This window comes from Schistocerca serialis, chromosome 2, assembly GCF_023864345.2.
Source record: "Schistocerca serialis cubense isolate TAMUIC-IGC-003099 chromosome 2, iqSchSeri2.2, whole genome shotgun sequence".
NCBI lineage: Eukaryota > Metazoa > Arthropoda > Insecta > Orthoptera > Acrididae > Schistocerca > Schistocerca serialis.
The window spans coordinates 823725782-823749202 of record NC_064639.1 but is presented as its reverse complement, the minus strand read 5'-3'; positions in this window follow the sequence as shown (position 1 = coordinate 823749202).

Genomic DNA, 23421 nt, shown 5'->3' with positions numbered 1-23421 from the left:
GATGTAGATAAAACATTTTTAATGTTTACAGTGGTTTCCACTTAGTGATCGACTGGACCTTACTTTCGTAATAGCCCTCGTACTTATACATGCCTACTTTATAATTTGGCAAAGGGTGCATAGAACCACTACCAGACTATTTGCCTACAGTTCCACTTTCGAAAAGCACGTGGGAGAAATAAACATCTAAATATTTCCGTGCGTGGTCTGGTTTCTTTTATTTTATCATGGTCTTCATGTCTTTCTATGCATGTGGGGGGTTAACAAAGTGGTTTGGCATTCGAAGGAGAAAGATGGTGGTGGTAATCTTGTGGAAAGATTTCGTGGCTACGACAAACGCCTTTGTTTTAATTATGGCCATTCCAACTCAATCTGTTTCGTGGTATTACAAAACGAGCTCCCATTCTTAGAACTTCCAAACGTTCTCCCCGAACCCTACCGGGTAAGAATTTCATATCACTCAGTAATACTCCAGAAGAGGACGGACAAGTGTGGAATAGGCTCTTTCCTTACTGGAGTTGTAGCATTTTCCAAGTGTTGCGTCCATAAAGTACAGCCTTTGGCTTGTCTTCCCAAAGACATTGACGTTTCCAATTTAGGTTTGCTTGTCATTGTAATCCAGACGTATTGAGTTAAATCAACCAACAACCTTTAGGTGCGTGTCGTTTGTCGTGCAACCGAAATTTAACGTTGTTTTTTTTTTCACATACTGCCAATTTCGCGTCAAACTGATATTTGTCTAGCCCATTCTGTACTCATTTTGATCTTCCGATGAATATGCTAGACGGGACAACAGCATTACCTGCAAACAATCTACGAGTGCTGCTCAGATTGCTTCCTAAATCGTTAATATAGATTAAGAAGAGCAGAGTGTCGGTAACGCTTCCTTGGAGAGCCACAAATGCAATTTCGCTTGCTACGAACTGAGGCCTTTCTGACAGGAAATCTCGAACCCTGCCGCATAACAGAAATGATATTCCACAGCCATGCAATGTTATTAGAACCCTCCTTTGAGAAACGATGTCTAAAGCTTTCTGGAACTCTTGAAACATGGAATCAACTTGAGATCTCCTGTCAGTGGCACTCATTACCTGCAAAATTAAGTGGTAGTAGTGTTTTAGAAGATCGATATTTTCTGAATCTGAGATAATTAAAATGGAGCAACAAGAAAGTATAAGGAATTAAAACACGATGAGCATACTACAGCTGAAGTAATTACAAAATTCACGGTCGCTCTCGGACTCACACACGTTCTTGGTTTCTGCTGAGCATGTCGTTCTTTTATCCACCCAATAAATGCCTCTCTCAACTGAAGTAAATAAAAGGATAGTGAAAATTTCTTCTTCGCGATCCCTGGGAGCTACGCTATCTATAGGATGTAAATGAATGAGTTGATGAATTATGCGAGCACATGGCAGGTGATGTGAGAGACCCATTTTGGTGGGAGCCGACCAGCAGAAAGAAGTAGTGTGGTGTTTACTGCGTCGTGAAATGTTTGAGTTCTTATCCTCGCAGTAGCTCTTCTTGCATCCTCTTACGTCATTTTCATGCTACGGACGTTGGGATTTAAATGCACTGTTAGCGCGTCCTGACCAGTCTGCGGTTGTATTATTACTACCATTCTCTTTTTCGGTACGTATTGAGACGGCTTTCTGCTGACTGTATTAACGTTATGGAGAGTAGTTGGAACATAGCTGAACTTGTCTATATGCATTTATTTTAGGGATAAGCTCGTTTGAATTTCACTGCAACTCAAATGCGCACGTAATGCTACACAAAGGACAGCCTCGCAAATTAGCGATGGCCGTTGTTTATCACTGAATGAGAAACAGATGAAGAGCGTCAGGTGACAGATGTAACTCGGGCACAAAGAGCAGCACACACGCCTCAATTGGAATAACTCACACAATATACATCTGTTTGAGCGTTGCTCAGCTACATTCATCACGTCAGCAAATAATTCAGGAGATGACCTGACCTGTTACTGAGCCGACACAACAATATTTGCAATGCTTTCATTATCGTTCCCCTTCCACTATGGTCAGCGAGTTTGACCGGCAAGCAAAGGACCTGGGTTTCGTTCCCGGCCATCAGTGGGAAGACTGGATGGGGCATGTACAGCCTCATGGCTATATGACAAGCTGCTTGAGCTACAAGAAGCAGTTCCGACGACCAGAAAGCTAAAAACGGATGGGAGAGCGGTCCGCTGACGATATTCCGCTCCATACCGTAGACAAGCTCGTTAGCGGACTATGACATGGCGGTCGGTTAGCACTGCAAATTATTCAAGGCCTGATATTGGAGTGCCTGTTTTTTTCTTCATTGTCAAACTCATACCTCTACAATTTCCGATCATTTATAATGTTAGTGGGTGAGTCATGATCCGATGGTTGAAATGGCTCTGAGCAGTATGGGACTTAACATATCAGGTCATCAGTCCCCTAGAACTTAGAACTACTTAAATCTGACTAACCTAAGGACATCACACACATCCACGCCCGAGGCAGGATTCGAACCTGCGACCGTAGCGGTCGCGCGGTTCCACACTGTAGCGCCTAGAACCACTCGGCCACTTCGTTAAGTAGTATCTCTTTCCTTTGTCACATCAAACTTTACAGTAGACGTGGCATTTACTCTGTTGGCAATGAGTGATTCCTGCTCTGGAGAAAGGCGACCAAAATTTTTATCTACGTTAGTGGTAGAAAAAAAAATGGCTCTGAGCACTATGGGACTCAACTGCTGAGGTCATTAGTCCCCTAGAACTTAGAACTAGTTAAACCTAACTAACCTAAGGACATCACAAACATCCATGCCCGAGGCAGGATTCGAACCTGCGACCGTAGCGGTCTTGCGGTTCCAGACTGCAGCGCCTTTAACCGTACGGCCACTTCGGCCGGCGTTAGTGGTAGATATTGGTAGCCGTGATCTGATGTCTTCTCTTGCAGTTTCCATTTCCATGACAACTTTTTTTGTAAATTCCAGTGCAGATATCTATTGCTTGGTGACAACGTTGTGCAAAATAAAATCACTCACAATAGACATTCGGAAATCCTGAAAGAAAAGATTTTCCCACCGCTTAATCGTTTTGATTGCAAATGGGTTGTAGCTGTAAAGCTGACACAGTCGAAACCAGTCTTGTTCTTGTTGGTGTTATAATCTAAGACATTGTTAGACTTCATTGTTGCTGTACGACCTCCATTTGAAAGTAAAGAAACCTCGTATCTTTGGTGGTTGACTGATGTTTTGTGGAGAGGCAATATACATCACGTTTATTTTTCCATTTGAGAGCTACAACAGGATCCGTCTATGAAAAATATATGTAAATAAATGAAAAAATAATTTTGTTTTTAAGCTTCTTTGTTTTGGCAGACCATTTATTTTCTTCATGATAGTTTCGACGGTTAGTGATGTTACTATTACATGTCTAGTAAAGGCACACTTGTAAATCGATTATTGCTGCATCTAATAGACAAAATATGAAATACTAGGACAATTCCTACAACTAGTAGTTACGTAGCGTGAGAGATAACGCATATCAGCAGATAAGAAAGCTGTCCCCCTTTGGGGTACGGGCGCCATCCGCGCAGCCGATACATGTGCGCCCGTATGGCGTAAGAGCATAAGTGCTGAATGTGTTAAAACCTGCAGTAGTTTTTCGTATTCTGTTTAAAATACGCGCATTGTCAGTCCGAAACGCTGAAATTCTCATTAAATATTCTGGCAACAACTGCTGGAGGCCGCTCCTTACGCCAGACATCTGACCAGATCTATTGCAACCTCCCTTCTGCCCGTTCCTCGGAGTGTCCATGGTTTCACTCGAAGTCACACTCGGAGTCGCGGCCTGCATCCGCTGCCTCTTGGCGACGTTGGGCGCGCGAGCCCAGTGGCGCGGCGTACTGTTCCACACATTAAAGCAGAAATGTTTTTAGCCGATCCAAATTAATTGTCTACTGTGCGACACTACTCAATCAGACTAAATTACCATTACAATGAAATAAATACCCCTAGCTGCAAACAGAGGTTGATATAAGTCAACAGGAATAGTTGAAAATGTGCGTCCCGACCGGGACTCGCTCCCGGGATCTCCTACTTACATGGCAGACGCTCTAATCATCTGAGCCAACGAGGGCAGAGACAACAGTGCGACTGCAGGGACTTATCTCTGGCACGCCTCCCGTGAGACCCACATTCCCAACTTGTTGTCCCGCACTGTATTTATAGTGCCTCTGCCTATTATACTCATTACTCGCGGCTTTTTCCTGATTCACGTAAGAGTTCGAGCACTTTTTGTACGTCCGCACAGAAGGAGATTGTCAAATGGCCGGGGAGCATTAACTATATATATACAGGGTGGTTCATTGATAGTCACCCGTCTAAATATCACACGAAATAAGCATCAAACGAAAAAACTACAAAGAACGAAACTCGTCTAGCTTGAAGGGGGAAACCCGATGGCGCTAAGGTTGGCTTGCTACATGGCGCTGCCGTAGGTTAAACGGATATCAACTGCGTTTTCTAAATAGGAACCTCCATTTTTATTACATATTCGTGTAGCACGTAAAGAAATATGAATGTTTTAGTTGGACCACTTTTTTCGCTTTGTGATAGATGGCGCTGTAATAGTCACAAACGTAAAAGTACGTGGTATCACGTAACATCCCGCAAGTGCGTGTTAAAACGGACCGTTTACCAATTGCCGAAAAGGTCGATATCGTGTTGATGCATGGCTATTGTGGTCAAAATGCCCAACAGACGTGTGCTATGTATGCTGCTCGGTATCCTGGACGACATCATCCAAGTGTCCGGACCATTCGAAGGATAGTTACGTTATTTAAGGAAACAGGAAGTGTTCAGCCACATGTGAAACGTCAACCACAACCTGCAACAAATGATGATGCCCAAGTAGGTGTTTTAGCTGCTGTCGCGGCTAATCCGCACACCAGTAGCAGACAAATTGCGCGAGAATCTGGAATCTCAAAAACGTCGGTGTTGAGAATGCTACATCAACATCGATTGCACCCGTACCATATTTCTCTGCACCAGGAATTACATGGCAACGATTTTGAACTTCGTGTACAGTTCTGCCACTGGGCACAAGAGAAATTATGGGACGATGACAGATTTTTTGCACGCGTTCTATTTAGCGACGAAGCGTCATTCACCAACAGCGGTAACGTAAACCAGTATAATATGCACTATTGGGCAACGGAAAACCCACGACGGCTGCGACAAGTGGAACATCAGTGACCTTGGCGGGTTAATGTATGGTGCGGCATTATGGGAGGAAGGATAATTGACCCCCATTTTATCGATGGCAATCTAAATGGTGCAATGTATGCTGATTTCCTATGTTATGTTCTACCGATGTTACTACAAGATGTTTCACTGCATGAAAGAATGGCGATGTACTTCCAACATGATGGATGTCCGGCACATAGCTCGCGTGCGGTTGAACCGGTATTGAATAGCGTATTTCATGACAGGTGGATTGGTCGTCGAAGCACCATACCATGGTCCGCACGTTCACCAGTTCTGACGTCCCCGGCTTTCTTTCTGTGGGGAAAGTTCAAGGATATTTGGTATCGTGATCCACCGACAACGCCTGACAACATGCGTCAGCGCATTGTGAGTGCATGTGCGAACATTACGAAAGGCGAACTAGTCGCTGTTGAGAGGAATGTCGTTACACGTATTGCCAAATGCATTGAGGTTGACGGACATCGCTTTGAACATTTATTGCATTAATGTGGTCTTTACAGGTAATCACGCTGTAACAGCATGCGTTCTCAGAAATGACAAGTTTACAAATGTACATGTATCACATTGGAACAACCGAAACGAAATGTTCAAACGTACCTACGTTCTGTATTTTCATTTAAGAAACCTACCCGTTACCAACTGTTCGTCTAAAATTCTGAGCCATATTTTTGTGACTATTACAGCGCCATCTATCACAAAGCGAAAAAAATGGTCCAGCTAAAACATTCATATTTCTTTATGTACTACACGAATATGTAATAAAAAGTGAGGGTTCCTATTAAAAAAAAAAACGTCGTTGATATCCGTTTGACCTATGGCAGCGCCATCTAGCGGCACAACCATAGCGCCATCTGGTTTCCCCTGTGAAGCTAGACAAGTTTCGTTCTTTGAAGTTTTTTCGTTTGACGCTTATTTCGTGAGATATTTGGCCCGGTCATGATCAATGGACCACCCTGTATATGAAGATGGTATCTGCTGTCTCGGACATGTCAGAAAGAACAGATACCATCTTCATATATATAAATTAACATTGCCTGCCCCGCTTTGACCCGCGAGGCAGGATTAAATACTCACAACTGCAAAGCCGATAATTAAAGAAATCTGTTGTTACCTGACTACTTTTACACTACATTCCATGATACAACCACTGGACTGGAAAGGTTCTTCACTAATAGTTCAATAAATCACCTTTATCTGGCTGCTAGCACTTGCCGTTGATAATCACCCGACCACGAAGGAGGAACGCAATTCGTTATCAGAAGGGATAGTAGCACTGATTGAGAGTGCCATTTAAATTCGTACTGCTACGAACGATGTTCATTATATGGCCCATCAAAAAGTTTCCGTTTGAGAGCGTTGCTGTAGCGTATAAGCAAGGTAGTGCGACTCCGATGCGGGTACATGAGCACTGACACGCACACAAGGGATTACTGTGGCAATCTTGTCTCCGATGTGCGTGTGATAAATGAGGAAACATAAACTATGGCGATTATTATTAGTAAACACGTCAGAACAGGATCAACGTGCCGTTATCCTTATTTTGGTTACTGAAGGACAAACACCAGATACATCTTTCGGCGAATGAAGAATGGGTACGGAGTAGCACGTCTACCGAAAACTGCCGTTGTGGAATGGTGCGTCAAGTTCCGTGCTTCTCGCGATTTGGCGCAAGACGCCAGTCGATCCAATATCGCAAATGTCGTAAAGCAGATGTTATGACAACTCAAATGGGAGACACTCGAGCACACTGTAGTCCTGCCTCCTCCCCAGACGCTGCCTTCGGTGCCTTAAAAAGAATTTGATTGGCAGACGGTTTCTGTTGGACGGGAATGTGCAGTAGGCAGTTATGGACTTTAAGCAGCAGGTCACGGTGTTTTACCAAACGGGCATCTTCAACCTGGTGCGTCGGTGGTTTGATTGCCTCAATGATCAAGGCGATTTTTCCTGATTGGTATACCGATTCTGGACTACAAGGCCTCGAATGGAACCTTTTAGATCGTCCCTTATACTTTGGGAAAACGTCAGCTAAGCCCATCTAACTACCACTTCCTCATAATTCCAGTCTCCTCTTTTCCACACGGTCCTTATTCATTACTCTTCACCACTCACAAAGAGCAACCGAATAATGCCTAAGCAGAACATGCTGCCCCCGTACGAGAACGCACTACGGATACTCTCGGTCTTTCGTATTGCGCTCAATCCCTTCGTTGATCGCGACTGATCACGAAACTCAGACTTCTCAAATACACTCGGAAAATACTACCATCTACATTAGGGCTGTTGATAAAATATCGATGTACAGATATACAGGTTGGTTGGAAATTCTAGTTGCAAACTTCTAGGACATGTGGAGGGTAGTGAGTACATAACATTTTGAATGGGAACCCATGTCCGGAAACGTATCGTTTCCGTTCTACGACAGTTTCAATGCAGATGATTATCTCATCCACACCCACATGAGGAATGTACTTAGGCGTGACCCAGCACAATTGTTGCAATCCATTTGAAAATAATACTGACTCGTTACGTTATTACTTACGCATCTGCATTACAACTTACACCTTATGGTTTACATTAGTCGACAGCAACAAGAACCCAGCATCTACGGCACCAGCCGCAACGTACCGATGCATTACAACAGCGCCTCGATGTGGCGACCTCCAACGTTGTTACACACATGGTACCTCCGAAGCATGTTCTGGTACACTCTCTCCATCCCACCTGGTGCCTCTTCAGTGTCTTGTGCAGTGGCCAGAACTCGTGCCAGCTGATCTTCCTCAATCCTTACAGGCGTCTCATAAATTAGGCTCTTCATACGACCCCACAAGAAGTACTCCATAGGCGATCGTGGCGGCCACGCGGTTGGACCACCACGGCCTATCCATCTTTCACCATACCGTCTCCGGACAGATTGTGAAACTTACTTTACTTTTTCGTGTCCGGAAACTACAATTTCTTTGCCCAGTATTGGGCAATGTCCAATCCTTCTTCTTTAGCCAGCCGTAGATCGTCGAGGGTGCATCTGTGGGGGCAGGCAGGGCATTGTAGAAGATGTTCCATGTCCTGTCGAGTGCCGCAGTCGCATTTGTCGTCATTTTCGTCCAACAAACCCCATTTGATCGGATTAGATTTCACAGGAGCCACCCCAGTCACCAGAAACGCCGCTTGGTGGGTCCTTTCGTGGTGGATAGTAGATGGGGGGCTCTTCTAAGGCGCAACTTAGGAAACGGCGTCTAGATTTGAGTCTGCTGCGGCCACACTCTAGGCCAAATATTGAGTGACGGGCATCAAAGGTTTGTTTTAGCTTCTCGATATGTTCATGGGCTTTCCAACGTGAGTCGGGGTTTGTGAAACCTGCGGCCCTGTGAAGATTTTCTATGGGGGTTGGTTTCATGCAGCTTGTCACTATCCTGCATGTTTCATTCAAGCTAATATCTACCTTTTTTGCGTGGGCGGATCTGCACCATATTCGGCAGTTGAGAAGTACAAAGCTTGGGCTGAAGTTCTGACCACGGTAGGTTTGGCACCCCATTTGCTATTGGACAGCTTTCTTATTAGGGAATTTCGTGCTTCTACTTCTTTGCGTGTTTTTTCGCAATGATATTTGTATGTCAATGTTCTGCCCAGCACGACGCCAAGGTAGGTGGGAGTATCTGTGTGTTCTAGTAATGTCCCATCCCAGGTAACATTGAGCCTGTACTTTGCCTGCCTCGAGTTCAGATGGAATGCACTCACTTGAATTTTGGAGGGATTGGGTTTTAGAGAAATCTTTTTGTAGTAGGTTGACATTGTAGAAAGGGCGGTGTCTAGTTTCTCCAAAAAAAAAAATGGTTCAAATGGCTCTGAGCACTATGGGACTTAACAGCTATGGTCATCAGTCCCCTAGAACTTAGAACTACTTAAACCTAACTAACCTAAGGACGTCACACAACACCCAGTCATCACGCTAGTTTCTCCTCGATGGCTTCAAACCTGTTGCCTTGAACTGTTATTGCCAGGTCTGATTTTGTCTGTGAAAAGTGAGGTGGTGCTCCATCATGCTGAAACCACGTTTTATCACGGACAGTCAATGGCACAGCTTGTCGTAGGAAGACTAAGTATGCGGGACCTGTGAGCTTGGATGGAAGAAGATATGGTCCAGTCACATGACCGTCCAGAATACCTGCCCACACGTTAATTCCAAAACTACCTTGAAATCCCTGAACATGAGCGGCATGAGGGTTTTCGTCCGCCCAGACATGGCAATTTCGAGCATTCAGAACACAATCCCTTGTGAACCTACATTCATCTGTGAAGAGAACTCGACGTGGAAACAGGGGCGCGTCGATGCAACGGTGCAGGAACCATGTGCAGAAGGCGACGCGTTGTGGAAAGTCTGCTGGACCCGTAACGTGTACCCTTTGTAAGTGGTACGGATGTAATTGTTGCTCGTGCAGGACGCCCAAGACGGTGCTGACTAACAACTATTGCACGCGCAATTGTTCGCGAACTCGTTGACGGGCTATCTTCAATGCGGCGCAGTACACCTTCTTGAAATTCGGGAGTGCTGCGTTGCCGTGGAGCACCACAGCCCTGCCTCCTCACGGTGAAGGTACCCGTTTCTCGCAGCCGATGTGTAACTTGGGCAAACAGTTTGTGCGATGGAGTGTGACGGCGTGGAAAACGTTCGTGATACAGCCGACTAGCAGCTCTTCCGTTACCTCCAGCTTCGCCATACACAAGGAGCATGTCCGTGTATTCCGCAAACGTGCACTGCACCAGTTTCCTCTATCGGTGATGCACAGGTATTGAGTCGGTCTCACAGCAAAGCGGACAATAAGTGACATCTGCGGATCGTTTGACGTAGTACACGTCATCGTGTCTGACCTGTTGCGTACCACGACAGGGAACTCCGAGACGTTTCTCTTACACTAAGCAAACGTTGACGAGGTACACATCTGAAATGAAACTGTCGTAGAACGGAAACTATACGATTCCGGACATGGGTTCCTGTTCAAAATGTTCTGTGCTCACAACCGTCTACATGTCCTACAATTTTGTAACGCGAATTTCCGACCACCCTGTATATCGGCAATATCGTTTTCACCGGCATATCGATATCAAAATAGCAATATGGAGAAACAGCAATATCGAGTGCTGATATTTTTATTTTATATTACACTTTCGCCGGCCAGTGTGGCCAAGCGGTTCTAGGCCCTTCAGACTGGAACCGCGCGACCGCTACGGTCGCAGGTTCGAATCCTGCCTCGGGCATGGATGTGTGTGATGTCCTTAGGTTAGTTAGGTTTAAGTACTTCTAAGTTCTAGGGGACTGATGTCCTCAGATGTTAAGTCCCATAGTGCTCAGAGCTATTTGAACCATATTACACTTTCTTCGCAATTTTCGGTAAATATCTGAATCTGTTATTTTGATATTGTAGTAGAACATACTTTTATTTTCATTGTGTGAAGGAATGTTGCTACTTTTTGAGCTTTCATCACGTCCAGAGAAATACGGTATGTGGCGAAACAAAACGACGAACCCATCGGACTCCTTTTATTGTGCCACTTACATCTAGTTACCACTGTTAGCAAAGTGATTATCGCCAATTGTTAAAGACCATGCACGACCAGCTTACATTGCAAGTCAAAGATACAGATAACAAACATATGTGTTTAAATCCTTACAACATTTTAGCTTCAAAGAGTCATCATTGCAAAAAAATAAAAATAAAAAGGCAATAAACTTATATTTTAGCATATTTACTTTTTACCGTCTCGGTGTGGCGATTCCGAAGATATTTACGTGATCTAGGTCCCAAAATCAGCTTCCAAATCACGAAACCGATACCAGCACAGAAAAAAATAAATGTGTTGAAATATAAATTTACAAGATTTTTATTTATGTTCTACATTTTACTTTCTTGCCATTAATGATGCTCTTAGCCTAAAATTTTGTAAATATTGAAACACACATCTGTTATCTGTCTCTTTGATTTGCAACGTAAACTGGTGATGAGTGTTCTTTCATTTAAAGCCATTGTATTTCTATATCAATGCAGTCTCTCGACAGTGTATGTTGTTTACGTGCTTTATAAAGATAAAATTATATATTCATGACGTCCTTCAAGGTGTATTCTACTAGAAAATATTGCAAATGACTTTATTATTGTTTCAAATTTGCAATTGCACTGCTATATTACTTTAAAAAGTTTTTACTTTATTTTATTTATAGCGAAGTGCAATTCAGACAACTGACCCCCACCATCAAACAAAAATGTAATGTAATCCACTGATGCAACAGAAGCTGTGGGACAAAACAAAATGCAATAAAACCAGTTGTTTTAATTTATCTTTTACGCCATAAACAGACGCAGTTTCCAAAACACAATCCAAAATGTAAAACATAGAATGATTAGTAGAAACTTGGATTTGTCACAATTTTTACCAGTAACTAATTGCATTGCTTTAACCTAACAGATTCGACATCTGCACGCTGAATGCGCATCCCGTTGTTTCGTTTGAGCTAAAGTGCTTCTGGCAACCACATACAGTCCAATACTTGCGCTGCAGCACGCAGCGGTCCACTACTGGCTGTTGGAGAGGGCGGTACTTCTGGTGTTGGTCGTTCACGAAGTTTACAACTGGAAATGAAATGAGCGTTTGGAGTCATTGGCCGGGAGGCCCCTTACGGGGCAGGTTCGGCCTCCTTGGTGCAGGTCTTATTACATTCGACGCCACATTGGGCGACCTGAGCGACGGATTGGGATGAAATGCCGATGAAGACAACACAACACCCAGTCCCTGAGCGGAGAAAATTCTTCAGCCAGACGGGAATCGAAGCCGGGTCCGTGGGTCGGCAGTCCGTCACGCTGATCACTCAGCTATCGGGGCGGACACCTTGCCAACTGATACCTGTGGAGTGACCGACAAACTGAGACTCTACACCGCCGTCTGACGACGGTCCCAGGCTCGGATGGAGTAACAGGTAAATAAATCGTTTAAAAGTTGTTGCTAGTGACATTTTTTTTGTTCAGTGTTATTAAAAGTATTGATGTCTTCCTCCGATAAGTTGTTATCACCTACGAGAAATGAATTTGAAGAAGGACGCAAACAAATAATGCGTCTTCATGGCCATCGGTCCAAAGAAAGGGCCTTTCGAGGGTATTGAAGTGCAAGTTGGGTGTGCCAGTTAGGCGCAGGGCGCAGATCGAGGCCGCGCCTTTGTGGGTGTCGGCAGCCGCCAGCACCTGCTGCCGTGCGTTGCTGCGGGAGAGCGGGCAGCGCAGGTGCGAGCTGGCTGGCTGGCTGGCTTGCTGGCTGTGTACAGTTACCGTAGCGCAGGACGCCGCACCTGCCCGTGGACCGCATTCATCGGAGGCAGGCTGCGAGCCGACACCTGCCCGTCAGTCTCTGGACTACCCCTCTTCCTGGTGAACATATCACTTCTTTTTAACATCTCTGACGTCCTGTAATCTTGTATTTAAACTTTCCTTTTGTGCAGGCTGTATTCTCAGTAACGCAAAACAATTTTTTTCACCCGTCTTCTGACTGGTTTGATGTGGCCCGCCTCGATCTCCTCTCCAGCACCAACTTCTTGGTCTCAGAGAAGCCGCCGGCCGTTGTGGCCGAGCGGTTCACGGCGCTTCAGTCCGGAACCGCGCGACTGCTACAGTCGCAGGTTCGAATCCTGCCTCGGGCATGGATGTGTGTGTTGTCCTTAGGTTAGTTAGGTTTAAGTAGTTCTAAGTTCTAGGGGACTGGTGACCTCAGATGTTAAGTCCCATAGTGCTCAGAGGCATGTGAACCATCAGAGTACTCCTTCAACCAACCTTCTCAGTTATTTATTGGAGGTATTCCAATCTCTGTCTTTCCCTGCGGTTTTAACCCTCTACAGCTCCCTCAAGTACGATGGAAATTATTACCTGATATCACAAATGGTTCAAATGGCTCTGAGCACTATGGGACTTAACTTCTGAGGTCATCAGTCCCCTAGAACTTAGAACTACTTAAACCTAACTAACCTAAGGACATCACACACATCCATGCCCGAGGCAGGATTCGAACTTGCGACCGTAGCGGTCGCGCGGTTCCAGACTGTAGCGCCTAGAACCGCCCGGCCACTCCGGCCGGCCCTGATATCACATATCACATGTCCTATCATGCCGTCACTTCTTCTTGTCGACGTTTTGCGTATGTTCCTCTTCCCACCTATTCTACTGAGAACCTCCAAGTTTATCAGTCTACCTGATATTCAACATCCTTCTGTAGCACCACATCGCTAATGCATCCATTCTCTTCTTCTCTAGTTTAGTACACGGATCACTTCCGTTAAGTGTTGTGCTCCAAATGTGCATTCTCAGAGATTTCATCCTCAATTTAAGGGCGATATTTGATGCTAGTAGATTCATTTTGGCAAGTATTGTTCTCTCTGCTGCAATAGCCTGCTTTTTATATCCTCCCTCATTCGTCCCTTTTTTACCTCCAAGACAGCAGAATTCCTTCACTTCTTCCTCATTGTCCCCAATTTTATTGGTTAAAAACAGTCTTGGTGCAATTTTAGTTTTTTATTTTTCAACTACGCGTTTCGCCTTATTTAGGCATCTTCAGGTTATCTTTATTTGGTATTTCTTAGAAGGAGCCTTTAGTCAGTGTAGCCATGTGGCATATTAAATTAAGATGACCTGAAGATGCCTAAAATAGGCGAAACGCGTAGTTGAAAAATAAAAAACTAAAATTGCAACCAAGACTGTTAACCAATATTGTTAAGCACTGGTTTGCGGTATGCCACATATAGATTGGAAGAAGTCCCCAATTTTGATGTTAAGTTCATAGCTAATCCCATTTCTGATACCTCTCACTATTCTTTTCATTTTCCGATTTACCGTCAATCCATATTCTGTCCTCGTTAGACCGTTCATTCCATTCAACAGACGCTGTAATTCTTCTTCACTTTCATTGAGGACAGCGAAGTCATCAGCGTATCTTATCTGCATTCCTGTCTTACACCGTTTTTAATCTGAGTGCATCTTCCTTGGTCTCCCATTTTCATTGTTCCACTCTTACTTTGTACCTACTGTATTTTACCGGGATTCCTTTAGAGCTTACATCTATTTTCCTGTGAATTTCGAACATATTGCTTCATTTTGCAATTTCGAACACTTTTTTAAGGTCGAAAAATCCACCGACCGCTCCTTGATTTCTGTTCAGTCTTGCTTCCATTAATAAGCGCAATGTTAGGACTGCGTCTCTCACGCCTGTACCTTTCATAACAGTTGCTCAATCTTCTTTTCCATTCTTCTGCGTATTATTCTTGCCAGCATCTTGGATGTATGAGCTCATAAGCTGATTGTGCACTTACCTTCTCTTGCTATCTTCAGAATTGTGTGGGTGATATTTTTACGAAAGCCAGATGGTGTTTCTCCAGTCTCACAGATTCTGCACACGAATTTGAGTAACCGTTTGGTTCCCATTTACCACAACGATTTTAGAAATTTTAACTCAATGTTTTCTATGCTTTTCACCTTTATTTGATCACAAGTTTATCTTTTTTCTCACTGCATTTCACTTTTCATATTCATTTGCACTATTAGGGACCACAACCTAGTACGTTTTGTGCGGACCGTAATGCCGCATTCAGTCTACTTAGCCTGAAGTAACGACCCCCAACACTAAGCTCTTATTGTATGCACGTGACTCCGCTGACTGCGTTGCCCATGCAGCACCACATGGAGGAGGATCCTCGTGGAGATCTTTTGCCCTCTTTCTTTGTGTAAATGACAGGTCTCGAAACGTGACCTCGGGCCCAACATCCTGTGCAGTGCATCCCATGGTTGCTTGCTGAGTTATGTTGAGATACTAGTCTACCTAGTTCTAGGTTAGTGTCTCACAGTTTTAAAGTGGAGCCTGGCACAATAATCGGCCACAATTATATGGTAACACGTGTCTCTCTCTCTCTCTTGATCTATGTTTAATGTTCCTACATTTTTGTGTGTCTACATGTTCTTCTAAGTGTGTTATTTCCTCTGCGTCCGTGTTGGCGGATTCCGTTCAACTAGAGTCCTCATCCGAAGTGACCCAACTGAACTAGTCGTCCCTTAGAAAGAAATTAGAATTATACATTAATGCCTTCAGCTGCTGACGGGCGTTGATATAAATCAACGGGGACAGGTGAAAATAAGTGCCCCGACTGCGACCCGAACCCAGGATCTCCTGCTTACATGGCAGACGCTCTATCCATCTAAGCCACTGAGGGCACAGAGGATAGTGCGACTGCAGAGACTATCTCGCGCACTCCTCCCGCGAGACCCATATTCTCACCTTATATGTCCACACACTACAGTCGTAGTGTCCCTACCCAGCACACACAGACGGCAGCGGTGGCCGAGCGGTTCTATGCGCTTAAGTCCGGAACCGCGCGATTGCTACGGTCGCAGGTTCGAATCCTGCCTCGGGCATGGATCTGTGTGATGTCCTTAGGTTATTTAGGCTTAAGTAGTTCTAAGTTCTAGGGGACTGATGACCTCAGATGTTAAGTCCCATAGTGCGCAGAGCCATTTGAACCAACACACTCATTGCTCGTCGAAGACATTCTTACCGCGTCCCGTAAGAGTTCGCGTAATATGTATGCATCCGCACAGAAGAAGGTCATGGCCGGTATTGCCAGAACAATATACTTATATGCATATGGTATCTGTTCTTTCGGACATGTCCGAAAGAACAGACACCATGTCCATATAAGTATATAGTCGTCCCTTTGTCGTTTGCTGCGATTTCCGTAATGCCTCATTTGTTTATACTCGTAGATGTGTTCTGTCTTGGAGATGTTGCCTGTCATTCCATTTAGTTTTCAACATTTGTGTAAGTCCCTGAGTGTATCCTGAAGCCTTTCTGTTGTGGTTCCTGTTATGTTTCGCCGTGTGTGTGAGTACCACTCACAGTACAGCGCTATATGTTTGGGGGACTCACATTCACCGCCGCATTGGCAGTTGCCGTCCGCAGAAAGACACGCGTTAGATGCTCTACCCCTTGAGAGTCAGGAAACGAACCACGACAGGGCCAGGCTTGGAGTGACTCGTGGTGTTCGGGAGAAAGGTGTCTACTACAATTATTAAAAGACAGTCGAAGATCACCCAGGGTGAACGTCTAAATCGGGCAGAACTGGTAATCTCTGTGCAGTCGTACGAAACTAGTTCGCCGATAGAGAGAGTCTGTTTGTTTGTGCGCGCTTGGAGAGGTTTGCCGCGAAAGTAGTTTGTGAGGTCGCCAGGAGTGGCCGGGGCGTGGAGCAGAGCATGCCGGTGAAGTTCTGTTCTGGCGGTAATGAACAGTTAGCTGGTGCGTGTGTGAATACTCCCCGGAACGGGACAGGTGACGCACTTCCGCGTTTGCTTTGGAACAATTCGCGCTACGCCAGCATCTTCTGATCTCCACTGCCACCAGATGTGGTACACGACACCACTTGGCTCCGCTGTATTCGTTATCCCGACCTGTTATACTGACACGGGAGTCACTTAGCAGTCCTCGACTACAAGTAACAGACTCTGAACCATTTCCTCGCGTTATCTATGCTGTTGTGGCCAATGTCGTGTGGAAAATTCTGAACTGGTTCGCGTTATGATCAAGTGCAGCGGGCGATGTAAGTCGTATTAACATTTGAAGGCCAGTATGAACTGCAACGGTAATAGTGCTTATTTATCGCCTTTAGTCATTTTAGTTTCGTCGGTCGGAGCGATATACGCATGAAATCATGTTTTCGAAATATTCAGCGTGTAAGTAAGCTGTTTAGGTTTTTATGTTGGTAACGCCACGTAGAGTGAAAATCACTGACTGTGCTGTGTGCAGTCTATGGCTGGTTGGCATTGTTGGAATATTCGCTATTGTAGTGTTTGGCAGTTGGATGTGAACAGCGCATAGCGTTATGCAGTTGGAGGTGAGCCGCCAGCAGTGGTGGATGTGGAGAGAGAGACGCCAGAGTTTTGAGTGGACGATCTGGACGTGTGTCCGCCAGAAAAAGGAAACTTGTAAAGATGGATGTCATGAATTGATTGATATATATTGATGACTTTTGAACATTATTAAGGTAAATAGATTGTTTGTTCTCTATCAAAATCTTTCATTTGCTAACTATGCATATCAGTAGTTAGTGCCTTCAGTAGTTAGAATCTTTTATTTAGCTGGCAGTATTGGCGCTCGGTGTATTGCAGTAGTTCGAGGTACGATGATTTTTGTGAGGTAAGTGATTCATGAAACATATAGGTTATTGTTAGTCAGGGCCATTCTTTTGTAGGGATTATTGAAAGTCAGATTCCGTTGCGCTAAAAATATTGTGTGTCAGTTTACTGTTGATCAGAATAAGTAAAGAGAGAAATGTCTGAGTACGTGCAGTTTTGCTCAGCTGTTTGTAAATCAAATAACGTAGAAGTTTACCAGCACAGTCATTTATAATTTTTCAGAGGGGACGTTTCAAGCGTACAGAAGCTACGTCGTTCTGGCATCTTATTCCCTGGCGTCAGTTCCTTCTGCAGCCAGTGTCGCCGTGTTGCAGGGCAACCTACATCTGTTGTTCTCAATATCTGTATATCTGAACCGTGGCACACGATTTTTCAATTGAGCTTACGGCGAATAAGAGATATTTGCTCTTGATTAATAGGTGGATTTTCGGTGTTTGTTAGCAGGGGGCAGGCGGAAGATGGCGGATATACAGGCGCGCATGCGTGGGTAGTGCTTTCTGGCACCCTGGCCCTTATGAGGAGAACATGGGCAAGTGATTTCCTAGAAACTTCGTTCAATGGAAGAGAGGTCTAAATGAAAGAATACATGTCTCGGCTTACCTGTAGATACTCGACCTTTCCTGGGAAGCCGGCGTTCGAAGTTTGCTGGCTGCTTTATATCCCTTTTAGCAAGTAGTTCAACCACATCGGTGGCTTCACATATTTGCACCCCCTGTACGAAACCGAATTATTATGTTTTTTAATTTTTGTTTTTCATTTATTTACCCATGTCCACAGAAGATTACTGCACGAGTGTTTCCTAATGCGTACTGAAATAACGCTGTCCTTATTCCTCTATTAGTTGTACAGTGAATGAATTAAAAAGAAAATTGTATTGAATGAAAAATAATTTGAAACTGGTTTACGTGAAATTCTTGTAATATATCTTGATTCACAATGAGTTAAAAACGCCAGTGATCCTTGTCTCGAAATTATTGAAAACACATGAAATCTCTAGCAATGTTTACGACGTTTCTTTGCCGAGTGAGATTCATACAAAGAAACGTCGTTGCAGCAAACCTACTTTCGCGTTATACTCATATTGTTCGGAATTTCTGTGTTTCGAATGTTCCTACGATCTGCGTCACCTAAGAGAATGCATCACATCTTCCTGAAGAATAAATGTAAGAATAAAATATAAGAATTAAGAACTGATGTGAGAATGAAATGTAACAATATGAAAATTTAAAAAGACGGCAGCTCCTGAAAATAGCATAACACATATACACACACCAAAAACTGTTTTCCATCGCCTCGGTTCCGAGAGTTCCGGAACCTATACAGAAAATTGGAATAGAGATCAACATAAACATCATTTCAGCCCTTCTTAATGCTCGTGAAAACCACACATTGCATTCGTCAACGGCGATTCGGCGTAGATCCCTCAGATTGGTTCGGTGGGTCACGTCGTCCATAAAAAGCATTTTCAGTCTATCCCAGGCATGTTCGGTAGGATCCATGTCTATAGAACATGCTGGCCACTCTAGTCGAGCGTTGTCGTTATCCTGAAGGAAGTCATGCACAAGATGTGCACGATGGGGGCGCGAATTGCGGTCCATGAAGACAAATGCCTCGCCAAAATGCTGCCGATATGGTTGCACTATCGGTCGGAGGATGGCATTCACGTATCGTACAGCCGTTACGGCGCCTTCCATGACTACCAGCGGCGTACGTCGGCCCCATATAATACCAGGGAACCTCCACCTTGCTGCACCTGCTGGACAGTGTGTCTAAATCGTTCAGCCTGACCGGGTTGCCTCCAAACACGTCTCCGACGATTGCTGGTTGAAGGCATATGCGACACTCATTGGTGAAGTGAATGTGATGCCAATTCTGAGGGGTCCATTCGGCATGTTGTTGGGCCCATCTACACCACGCTCATGGTGTCGTGGTTGCAACGATGGACCTCGCCAGGGACGTCAGTGAAGTTGCGCATCATGCAGCCAATTGCACACAGTTTGAGTCGTAACACGACATACTGTTGTAAGACGTCGTGGTCTCCTGACCTTCATTGCTTACATATTCTGCCCTCACAATCATATTCTGCACATCAAGACGCTTCATTCGAACCCAAACTCGATAAGATAAAGTCAATGTTGTATGAATTCATGTAAACGATATACAATTAACAAGTAAGCGCACCGTGGTTGAAATACTCGAGGCTGGCGTACACACATACATTCCAGACACGACGGTCACAGAAGCTTTTAGTTTGGGAGAGAAACCGCACAACGGGACGCCGGTCCCTTCAGAGGACAACCCAGCCTATTTCGGCTGGTGACCGCCCATGTAGCGGACAGCATAGACCCGAGTGAAAGACGGGAACGCCCCCGTGTTTGGCTTAAAAGCAAATTCCGCCACATTGTGTGGGAGCGGCCACCCTACGCAATCTTTACACATAGCACTCAGTTTCAGAGATTTTCACAGGGAGACAGCAAACGCCAAACGCCAATGCTACAGGTTTCCAAATTGGTCGCCTTAAACGAAACGTCATTCTCCAGTTTTAGAAGAGCAATGCTGATTGGCAGACGATATTTCTGACGCCTTGAGCTGAAGGAATAATGGAAAAGATCGAAAGATATACCCCTTCACGTCTGGCGTGGAGAGGCGCCGTTCCGTTGTCGCTCTTGGAGTGAGGAACGAGCCTCTCCTCAGTACTTCACTGGGAGAGCACCTCTGTCGAGAGCAAATCGAAGTGCTACGCTATATTGGGTCCTTGCGATTAAGCGTTGTTCACTGTGTTGGCCGACACACTTATTGTGTGGTGTGAATGGACAGAGTTATAGTTAAACGCCTGCGAGCGAATTTTGAGTGGCATCACGGTGGACTGGTTATATGACCGGTGTACCACGCCAATAGTTAGACTATGGGCGAATACGAATCCTTGATGTCATAGGGAGAGTTTGATTGGCGAAGGTCAATCCAGACAGAACGAGAGTTAACTTATTTGTCAGCAGCGAGCGGCGCAGACAGCAGTCATCACAGCTTATGGTATTGTGAGCTACAGCTATTGTGAGCCCCATAGTTCCTCCACAACAGTACACTTCACTACATTTCACACGCGACAGCCTCGACCATACCTAGCAACATTCTAAAGGATAATTATTCAAGTTGAGTAGGCGCGCCTCTCAGCCATTCTGCCAAGTCAACAACCATTTTAAACTTAGTATAGAAATTTCATTAGCGAATCCTATCCTTGAGAGGTAACTTCACATTCTGAAAAGAACCAGGATATAACTTGTTCGATTCATAACAAAAAGTGCCATTGTGATTTCTCAAAATCTTTGCAAAATAAATAATAACTTTCGTTAGTTTCATGTTTCTCTTATACTAACTAGCACTACTCCAGTACCCAAGTATCCCACTAGTTACGTAAGAAATTTTGTGAATTTTTGTGTCATTTCCTTACAGCGGACGACAACATAAGATATTTATTGCTGAAAGTTTTACGGGCATTTCTCTTTAGAACGTTAGGAGCGTCTGTCTGACTTGTGTAGTAGTGTGGGGGTGGAAATTGCATCTTGCAGGAGCCACAGGGTAAAGGGTACATATCAGATTAATCCGTTGCGCAGAATAACAGAATAACAACCCCACACCTCAGACTGTGGCTGCACGAAAAGCATTATTAAATCTAGTGGCGTTGCTGTCGAGGTTCCTCCGAGCCATAATCCGTATGTAGCGGTCATCCACTGCAGCAGTAGCCTTGGGCGGCCTAAGCGAGGCATGTCATCGACAGTTCCTCCGTGTCCGAACAGCATTGCTTTGGTTCACTCTGAGACGCCTGGACACTTACCTTGTTGAGAGCCCTTCCTGGCAAAGTAACAATGCAGACGTGATCGAACCGCGGTATTGACCATGTAGGCATGGTTGAATTACAGACAACAAGAGCCGTGTACTTCCTTCCTGGTGGAATGACTGGAACTGATCAGCTGTCAGTCCAATTCCGTCCAGTAGGTGCTGCGCATGCATTGTTGTTTACATTTTTGGAGGGTTTAGTGACATGCCTGAACAGTCAAAGGACTGTGTTTGTGATCCAATATCTACAGTCAACGTTTGTCTTCAGGAGTTCTGGGAACCAGGGTGATGCAAAACTGTTTTTAGATGTGTGTATTATTCAATAAGTGTGTGACACTTATTGTGAAACCCAGTTGTAATTTTACAAATACCGTAATGCCCTTTCATCCCCTTGCTTGATAAGAAACATTCCCACAGTAACCTTTTATGACCATGGGCCGACAAATGAAAAAAAGAAAAAAATAGAGAATAAAGTACATAAACCAATAATCGGGTCTCTAACACGGGATGCAAAAGTGAGAAGCTTGACGCTAGTCACTGTACCACCAGTTAGGATGAAGAGAGTGAGCTCTAAAGGAGTCTACGTTACATCGACAGCTCTGATCGTCGTTTGCTCAAACACGTTTGAGTATCTACGGATAAGCCGAAACACAAGTTCGCCTATTTTGACTTCTCTTCCACTGAGCTAAGATTCTGGAAAATCGAGTTGTGGCACTTGTCGTGTTCTTCTCGTTAAAGTGGTAACAAGTGGAAATGTTTTAGTCTGCAAGCAGTGTAGTATTCTCGACAAGAACGCTCAGAAGTATTTACGGTTTTGGCGTAGTGCAGGAGATGCTAGCGTGTATTGCAGTGGATAGCCGGCGGTAAGCAACAGAGCTCTATCTCTCGTGAAGAAGCGTGATTCTTCGAGGGCGTTCGCTGTCGTTCCTATGATACACTGAAGAGCCAAAGAAATTGGTACACTTGCCTAATATAGTGTAGAGCCCCCGCACGCAGGCAGAAGTGCCACAACACGACGTGGCATGGACGCGACTAATGTCTGAAATAGTGCTGGCGGGAATTGACACCATGAATCCTTCAGGGCTGTCCATGAAACGTCTCCTTTGAACAATTATACATGACTGTCCTTAAACTGACACACAATGTTTTTAGCGCAACGCAATCTGACTTTCAATAGTCCCTACAAAAGAATGGCCCTGACTAACATTAACCTATACCTTTCACAAATCACTTACCTCACAAAAATCTTCGTTACTCGAACTACTGCAATACAGCGAGCGCCACTACTGCCAGCTAAATAAAAGATTCAAACTACTTACGGCACTAACTACAGATAGGCATAGTTATCTAATGAAAGATTTTGATAGAGAACAAACAATGTATTTGCCTTAAAAGTGTTCAAAAGTCATAATATATACATGACATCCAGTCTTACAAATTTCAAAACTCCGCCATTTCTCTCCCCACATCCACCACTGCTGGCGGCTCACCTCCAACTGCACAACGCTACGCGCTGTTAACAGCCAACAGCCCAACACTACAATAGCGAATATTACAACAATGCCACCCAGCCACGGGCTGCACACAGCACAGCCAGTGATTTTCATACAGAGCGCTACATGGCGTTACCAATATAAAAACCTAGACAGCCTACTTACATAGCCCTCCCACAAAAAATTTTACATATAGTTTTGGGCAGTGGCCAATAATGATTTGATAAAATTTTTCATAATTACAATAACAAAGAAATCAAATGCACACACTTATTGATACAATGTTGGTCATAAGCTAAAATTTTCTCACAGTCCATAAAGACAGTCCTGATCATTCATCACAGTAAAATTGCAGTGTTTTTCTCAAAGTCTGAGCAGTAAAAGAAAATGCACACGGAAGTAGTGGATTTCCATGCAGTCTTGAAGAAGTAGTGTTGTCCTTCCAGCGGAAAGACAGTGCTGACTCTCGACATGCAGACAGGTAATGGGCCACAACAGAGGAAACCCACAGCAGAGTCATTTGACGTTTTGAAGAATATTGGTAGGTAGGTCATCACAGAGTAGACCCACTGTAGTCCTGGTAGAGATTACGGTATTGGTGGGCCATCAAAGATTAATGGTAT